Genomic DNA, 8,289 nt, shown 5'->3' with positions numbered 1-8,289 from the left:
AATTAATACTGACACATTAATTGTGACTTTCTAGGGCACACGACCCAGTCTCAGTTCATATTAACCTGAAGAAACATAATGTATATCCATAGATGCGGGCAGATGCTGGGTGTTTCTTAGAGTGTTTGGTTCAACTGACGTGTTTAGAAAATTTTAAAGGATAGGGCTCTAGATTTAAACCCTTGCTTGGTCAGGAGGAGTCAACTTTAAGAACAAATTGTGAGATACCGACCACTGGTAACAATTCCCTCAAGAGGTCGGGTTACTCTAATTCCATGTTGACCCAGTTTGGTACATTTGGTAAAAAGGTGAGAACTATTTTAAATAGAAACTGGGTGATTCTGGAATGCAACAATGAGATCATTAGTTCTCTAGGGAAAGGTCCAACTTTTACTTACAAAGTGGGTAATAATTTGAAATTCTTTTTGGAGCATCCGATTGTAAAGAGAGATGAAAGGGGAACAAGACCAGGTGGGAGATGTAAATATTGTACTTACATGGTTAAAGCATTAGATATGGAGGTGGGTGACCCACCTTGTAAGTTTAGGTTAGCTGGGGGCAATTGTAATACTACTGGATTAGTTTACTTAAATGCTTGCAATACCTGTAAAGGGTTTTATATAGGGAAGATGGAGAGGACCCTCAAGAAGAGAATATATGAGCATTTATATGCAATCAACACTTTGAATATGAACAATGCTCTTTGTAAACATTCCCTCACTTGTGTAGGTTTTACTGGCTTCAGATTTGGTATTTTAGAAGTGGTTATTAAAAATATCAGAGGGGGTAACTGGGGTTATCTAGTGGACAATAGTGAGCTAAAATGGCAGCTTCATTTAAATGCATGCCAACCCCCTGGGTTGAATGAACATTTGTCTTTGAAACCTATTTTGGTTGAAAGGGCTGCTAATTTATAATTGTGTTTTTAGAAAAGTTTTTATACATGGTGTTAATTTTTATTACAGCTTTCTTAATTGGGACACTGTATTTTTAAATAACTGGTGGGTTAATTGGAACCACTATTTAAACAGCATTGGTAATAAGTGCTGTTGGTTTGATAAAGTCTGCAACGAGACAGACGAAAGCGCTTATCTACTTTGCAAACTGGATATTTTCATTTACTGTGCTATTGGACATTTTTATGGTTCGTGTGGATTCCTTTTTGTATATGGACTGTATTTGGTTTGTGTGGATTGTGCTGGAGTCATTTTTTCTGCTGCTGGTACTGGTGTCTTTTGAGTGGTTTTGGTTTTTACTTGTTCAACAGTGACCACTCTTACCCACTTTTTCTTTACATTTAGAAATACAATGGTGAACAATTATACAAGCACAATGACAATATTATGCTGTTTGCCTTTAGATATGTGTCCTTCATCGTGGACATTTAGTAGCATTCTTAACCTAAAACCTGTAGCTGTCATTCTTCAGTTCAGTGTTGAGGCATCCACCCCCCCCCCCCTGTGATATGAGTTTGTCAATGGGCTTACTCATTTGTAGTGCTGTTGTGGAAAAGGGCAAATTCTGTATTTGTTGTTACTGCTTTTCAGAAGGAGGTACAGTACATTTATTGAACATGTACACCACGGTAGATGGTGATGAGTCTGTTACACAAAGAAGCAGACAACATGGTGCACTGAAGGGCCTACCTTAGGCCAGTTGGACCTATTTGGCTCAGGGAAGAAGGAATAATGTAATTGGCTGGCAAACAATATTAAATAACAAGGAGATTGAATGGATAATTAGACTGGGGGATTATTTCCACCTGGACTTAATGGACAATTATGATCAGCAAACTGGATTCTGTGTTTGTTGGATTTTTGCATATAAAATAATGTCTTTGTGCAAGTTTCTTTTACACTGAGGAAGGCTATGGTTTTCATGCCGAAACCAGGTCTAACTTGCTATTATTTGAATACAGTAATTGCTATTTTACTCACACCACCAAGTGCTGGCTTCTTTTTGGATGTTACAATTGTTTCATCCTTGCACTATCGTACTTGCAGGGGCAGGTACATTGTAGAAGATATGAACAAAAGATGACTGACTTTAATAATTGGCTTAGTTTCTGGTGTCATTCTAAGGGGGTGCAATATTTGTCAGCATGGAAGGGGATGGTTTAAAGACCGGGTCTATGTCATATAATCGAACTTTCGAACACCATATGTTCGAACTTGGAAGTTCGAAATATGACAACATCGAAACCTCAGAACAGTGATTTTTTTTCCCCAGGGAAAAAAAATTCGCTGCTCTGAGAAACACACACACAGCACAGGCACACCAAAAACCTAATAAACCTACACTACACCTTACATACACAACTATCTATGCACTAATCTTAACCCAAACCCTAACCCTAAGGTCCGTCACTATCTCACACTTAACTTACCCACACCCTAACCCTAAAGTCCATCACTATCCCACACTTACTTTACCGTCACCCTAACCCTAAAGTCCGTCACTATTGCACACTTACCTTACCCACACCCTAACCCTAAAGTCCGTCATTGTTGCACACTTATCTTACCCGCACTCTAACCCTAAAGTCCGTCACTATCGCACACTTACCTTACTGGCACCCTAACCCTAAAGTCCGTCACTATTGCACACTTACCTTACCCGCACCCTAACCCTAAAGTCCATCATTATCGCACACTTACCTTAGCCGCACCCTAACCCTAAAGTTCGTCACACTCGCACACTTACCTTAACCTGATCCATAACTTTCGCACCACAGTAGAGAAAATGTTGAAGCAGCATAAACAGCCAAATTAATTCTATCCCTGGGAAAGAATTCAAATTTACGTGGCTTGGACATTTTTATTTTTCGAACTTCCCCATTCGAACTTCCAGTACTCGACATTCGAAACAGTCGATTAAATAACATACACTCGAAAGATCATGCTGCTATATCAGAGATGGTCTGTACCTCTCTCCTCTAGGCTTTTGAATAGATGCTAAAACATTGTCCTCCTCATAGTGCCTTTTTTAGGCAATGCCTAACTGAAAGTACTTCCAACATACCAAATCAAAACCAAGAAAATCTAAAGGTATTACTGCTCAATGCTAGGAGTCTAAACAAAAAATTCCATTCCCTAGAAGCTCTCTTCATGCTAGAGAGTGCTGACATCTGTGTGGTCACTAAAGTTGTAGAAAGCACACCGACAGTGCCAGATTATAATGTCTTCCACACATCTAGATCAGCTACTACACAGACAGGGACTAAATGTAGAGGTGTCTCGATTTACATAAAAAATAAATATATCAAAGACACAAAAAAGTTGCTCAAAGGCACCAATAGTCATTAATAAATCCAAAAGATAACCCTGTAGAAATGGCCACAGAAGGCAGAAATGCTGGTCCACCAATTTAATACTGAACCAAACTCCAACAGTAATGCAATTCAAAACATGCATATGTTTTCATTTCATAAAGACTTAATCAGATGTAGACTGAATTTAAACAGTGTACTTTTATAGTCCCCCTCCCATTCAAATTTCATTAATTAACCAATCATCCAAAAGGAAAAGTTAGACAGTAATAAACTGAACCACTTTATTTATTCTATTAAAACACCATCTCCTACATTATTAAAACCTTGAATAAATGCATTTATTAACTTCAGTCTGTTAATATTATTGATTAACTTTTGTCAGAGTAAAAAAGAGGAAGAAGGAGGAGGGTTAAGGCTTGTTTAATTTAAATCTAATGCTTCATTTTTGTTCTAAAGTTGGCCAGTGTAATATAGTATTCTGGCCCTAAAGTTCAAATAACATTAATGGTTCTAAAGTCTCGCATTTACTGAAGAAACTAATTTTATAGATCGGGAGAGTGGGGTTTTAGAGGTGGTTAAGATGAGAATTAGGATAGGGCTCTGTTTAAACTTGTTGGTCGGAGAATTACTTATCATTGACCCAGTTTGGTAATTGGAAAGTGAAATATTTTAAAGAGGAAATGAAAGAGTCAAGTTTTGAAAGGAATTTTTTACAAAGGGGAATATTTGAAATCTTTTGACTCGTTGAAATAGGGAAAGGAAAAGGTGGGGATGTAAAATATTATGGTTAGCATGAATGAGGTGGCCCTTGTAGTAGGAGTGGAGCATTAATAAGGGATAGAAAATGCTGAATACCTGAGGGTTTTATATAGGAAAGGAGGAGAAGGATATAGAGCTTTTTGCATCAAATTTGAATAAACAATTTTTGAAATTCTCATTGGAGGTATCCAGATTTTATTTTAGAAGTGGTTATTAAAAATTAAGGTAATGGAATAGTGAAAAGGAGTAAAATGGATTCATTTAAATCAGCAACCGGGTGAATGCATTTGTCTAAACCATTGTTGAAAGTTATTTATTTATTTTATTATAATTTGAACCGGTGTTATGGATAATCTCCATTTTGTAAGGCGGAGAAGTCAATGACTAAAGTAGAATATTTAATAACACAAGAATAAATAAGAAACATCAAACAAGATAGTCAATTGTATTCTAGAATAAATTAAAAAAGGGTACATTTCTTGCCTGAAGAGAGGAAGTTTCAAGGGTTACAATCATTTAAGGATAAGTCCATATAAAAAAGAATGGAAAGAGAAGGAGGAGGAATTAATATTGAGGGAAAGGAATAGTGTTCAGTGAGAAGAGAACTTAAAGAGGATTGAAAGGTAGAGAACGTAATTGAGTGGAGGAGTATGGAACCGGAAGGTAAGCGGAAGAAAAATTGTGTATTAAAGGCAGCCAGTATTTGATAAGTTTGATTTTTGTGAGAGGTGAGGATAGGTTATTCTAGGTGTCCATTTGGCGATGTATAGGAGACAGTTTGTCTTTAAGGTTTACCTTACCCGCACTCTAACCCTAAAGTCCGTCACTATCGCACACTTACCTTACTGGCACCCTAACCCTAAAGTCCGTCACTATTGCACACTTACCTTACCCGCACCCTAACCCTAAAGTCCATCATTATCGCACACTTACTGTAGCCGCACCCTAACCCTAAAGTTCGTCACACTCACACACTTACCTTAACCTGATCCGTAACTTTCGCACCACAGTAGAAAAAATGTTGAAGCAGCATAAACAGCCAAATTAATTCTATCCCTGGGAAAGAATTCAAATTTACGTGGCTTGGACATTTTTATTTTTCGAACTTCCCCATTCGAACTTCCAGTATTCGACATTCGAAACAGTCGATTAAATAACATACACTCGAAAGATCATGCTGCTATATCAGAGATGGTCTGTACCTCTCTCCTCTAGGGTTTTGAATAGATGCTAAAACATTGTCCTCCTCATATTGCCTTTTTTAGGCAATGCCTAACTGAAAGTACTTCCAACATACCAAATCAAAACCAAGAAAATCTAAAGGTATTACTGCCCAATGATAGGAGTCTTAACAAAAAATTCCATTCCCTAGAAGCTCTCTTCATACTAGAGAGTGCTGACATCTGTGTGGTCACTGAGGTATGATTTAAAGTTGTAGAAAGCACACCGACAGTGCCAGATTATAATGTCTTCCACACATTTAGATCAGCTACTACACAGACAGGGACTAAATGTAGAGGTGTCCCGATTTACATAAAAAATAAATATATCAAAAACACAAAAAAGTTGCTCAAAGGCACCAATAGTCATTAATAAATCCAAAAGGTAACCCTGTAGAAATGGCCACAGAAGGCAGAAATGCTGGTCCACCAATTTAATACTGAACCATAACTCCAACAGTAACACAATTCAAAACATGTATATGTTTTCATTTCATAAAGACTTAATCAGATGTAGACTGAATTTAAACAGTGTACTTTTATAGTCCCCCTCCCATTCAAATTTCATTAATTAACCAATCATCCAAAAGGAAAAGTTAGACAGTAATAAACTGAACCACTTTATTTATTCTATTAAAACACCATCTCCTACATTATTAAAACCTTGAATAAATGCATTTATTAACTTCAGTCTGTTAAAATCAATACAATACAAAAGTTTCCTTAAAAACAATGCATACAAAAAATAAATTACATTAAAAAATCATTATTAATAAATAGGAATGAGCAACATTTTCAACAACCTCCAAATTTTTGGAGAGGGAGAGAAAGTGGGAGGGACAGATACTAGACAATGCATGTGTAACACCCCCCCCCCCAACTTGGACATGGAGAATATTAAACAAGCTGTAGAAAATCCTTTTAGATTTATTAAGGGTGATTTTAGTATTTACAATTTTAGTCATGTTGCATTAGAAAATGAACATTTCAGACTTCTTTCCAAAGGATTAAAATATATTCCTTTAAGGAAAGGTGATTTAGCTAAAATGTTATTGGACATCAAAATGTTCACTAGAAAAATCAATTTTGAACTTTTCTTTAATAATAACAATTGCAGTGACCCAGGAGAATTAAGAAAAAAGAGTATTTACAACCCACCCCTACATCCTCAGATCAAGAACTTTGAGACTATTGTGGAGAGCAAAATAAGGAAAAACTTTCATAAAGTTAAATACAAGACAAACTTACTTGAAAGTGAAAAAAGAGTTTTAAATAATTTGAAGCAAGATAAGAATTTAAGGGTGATGAAACCCGATAAAGAGGGTAGAATTGTACTGATGGATTGTCTAATTTATGAAGGCAAAATGAATGATATATTCAGGGATTTTCTAGATACTCCATAGTGTTAAAGAATGAAATTAATATTGCCTATAGAAGGATATATTTGGCATTGGAAGACCTACTACTTGAAAGGTTAATTGATCAGAAAACCTTGAACTTTTTAAAAGTGGAGAAATCAAGAATCCCCACAATATTTGATATTCCCAAAATACACAAAGATGGGAAAAATCTGCCACTTAGGCCCATTGTTTTGGCAGAAGGTTCAAAAACCCTGCTGGCTAAATATGTAGATAGTAAATTGAAACGGTTAATATTCTAAGGGATTCTTGGGACCTTTTAAGGTGTTTAAAAGAAAAACTATATAGTGACAACATTTCATTCCTTACAATAGATGTAATATATTTGTTCTATAGTAAACCCCACCAAGAAGGACTTACTTTATTAGAAGAAATTATCTATGAGGATGGCTCCCTTTCAGGTGACGAATGCATGGTGGTTATGCAATTATTAGAACTGGTGTTAAAACACAACTTTATTTATTTTAAAGGCGAATATTTCTACCAGACAAAAGGGGTAGCCATGGGCGCAGCCTGCACACCAACATATGTTAATTTAGTCCTAGCATGGTGGGAGGAGGTTAGTATTAAATTCAGTTTATAATGATAACTGGACCCTTTATAAAAGGTTTTTAGATGACATATGTATTTTATGGGCAGGGGCCGTGGAGGTTATAAATGATTTTATACTGTTTTTGAATGATTCTTCTGATTTTTTAAAATTCACATATAAGGTTAGTCAGGAAAAAATGCAGTATTTGGATATTGAGATATACAAGGAAAACAACAAATTTAATTCAAAAATATTTAGAAAGAACACATTTTCAAACTCCTATTTACATTACAATAGTGCCCACCCCTTGCACTACAAGAAGAATATTGTTAAGGGGCAATATATCAGGTTAAGTAGTATGACTTCAAATGACAAAGAGTAAATGAAAGAAACATTGTTATTAAGACAATTTTTTAATGCTAGAAATTATCCTTCTTGGTTAGTTGACCAGATGGAAGAAGAAGTGGGAGAGAAAGAAAAATTTAAACCTATTTTAAGTATTACTCTTCCAAATGAAACTATAGGGTCACAGACCAATTTGAAATCTTATGGAAAGGCATTAGTACTAGAATATAACAGAAGTTCAAACCTGATAAGAAACATAGTGGACACTGAATGGAATAGGTTTTTAGCACTTACAGACTTAGAAAGATTATCTAAGGATAAAATTAATGTAGTATTTAGAAATTCACATAGTTTGAAAAAGAAGAACTTCATACCAGGGTAACAATGAAAAGAAAAGGGACCTAGAAGTGTGACCATTGTGCCCAATATAATTACATTGCTAATAAGTGACCATTGCGCCCAATGTAATTACATTGCTAATAAGTGACCATTGTGCCCAATGTAAGTACATTGCTAATAAGTGACCATTGTGCCCAATGTAATTACATTGCTAACAAGGAAAGTATTCACATAGAAAGTAGGAACACTCCGGTTATGGGGAAGGAATACAGCAGTTGTGATTCTAGTGGATTGGTTTATTTGGTGTTATGTCAGGCTTGTCAAGATTTCTATGTTGGTAAGACTGAATGCAAGCTCAGAAAAATAATTTATGAGCATGTTTACGATATTCTTACCAAGAAGGAA

Source organism: Protopterus annectens, chromosome 10.part0 (assembly GCF_019279795.1).
Source record: "Protopterus annectens isolate FY-2018-M chromosome 10.part0, PAN1.0, whole genome shotgun sequence".
Taxonomy (NCBI): domain Eukaryota; kingdom Metazoa; phylum Chordata; order Ceratodontiformes; family Protopteridae; genus Protopterus; species Protopterus annectens.
The sequence above is the reverse complement of the archived record's forward strand: the minus strand, read 5'-3'. Positions refer to the sequence as shown.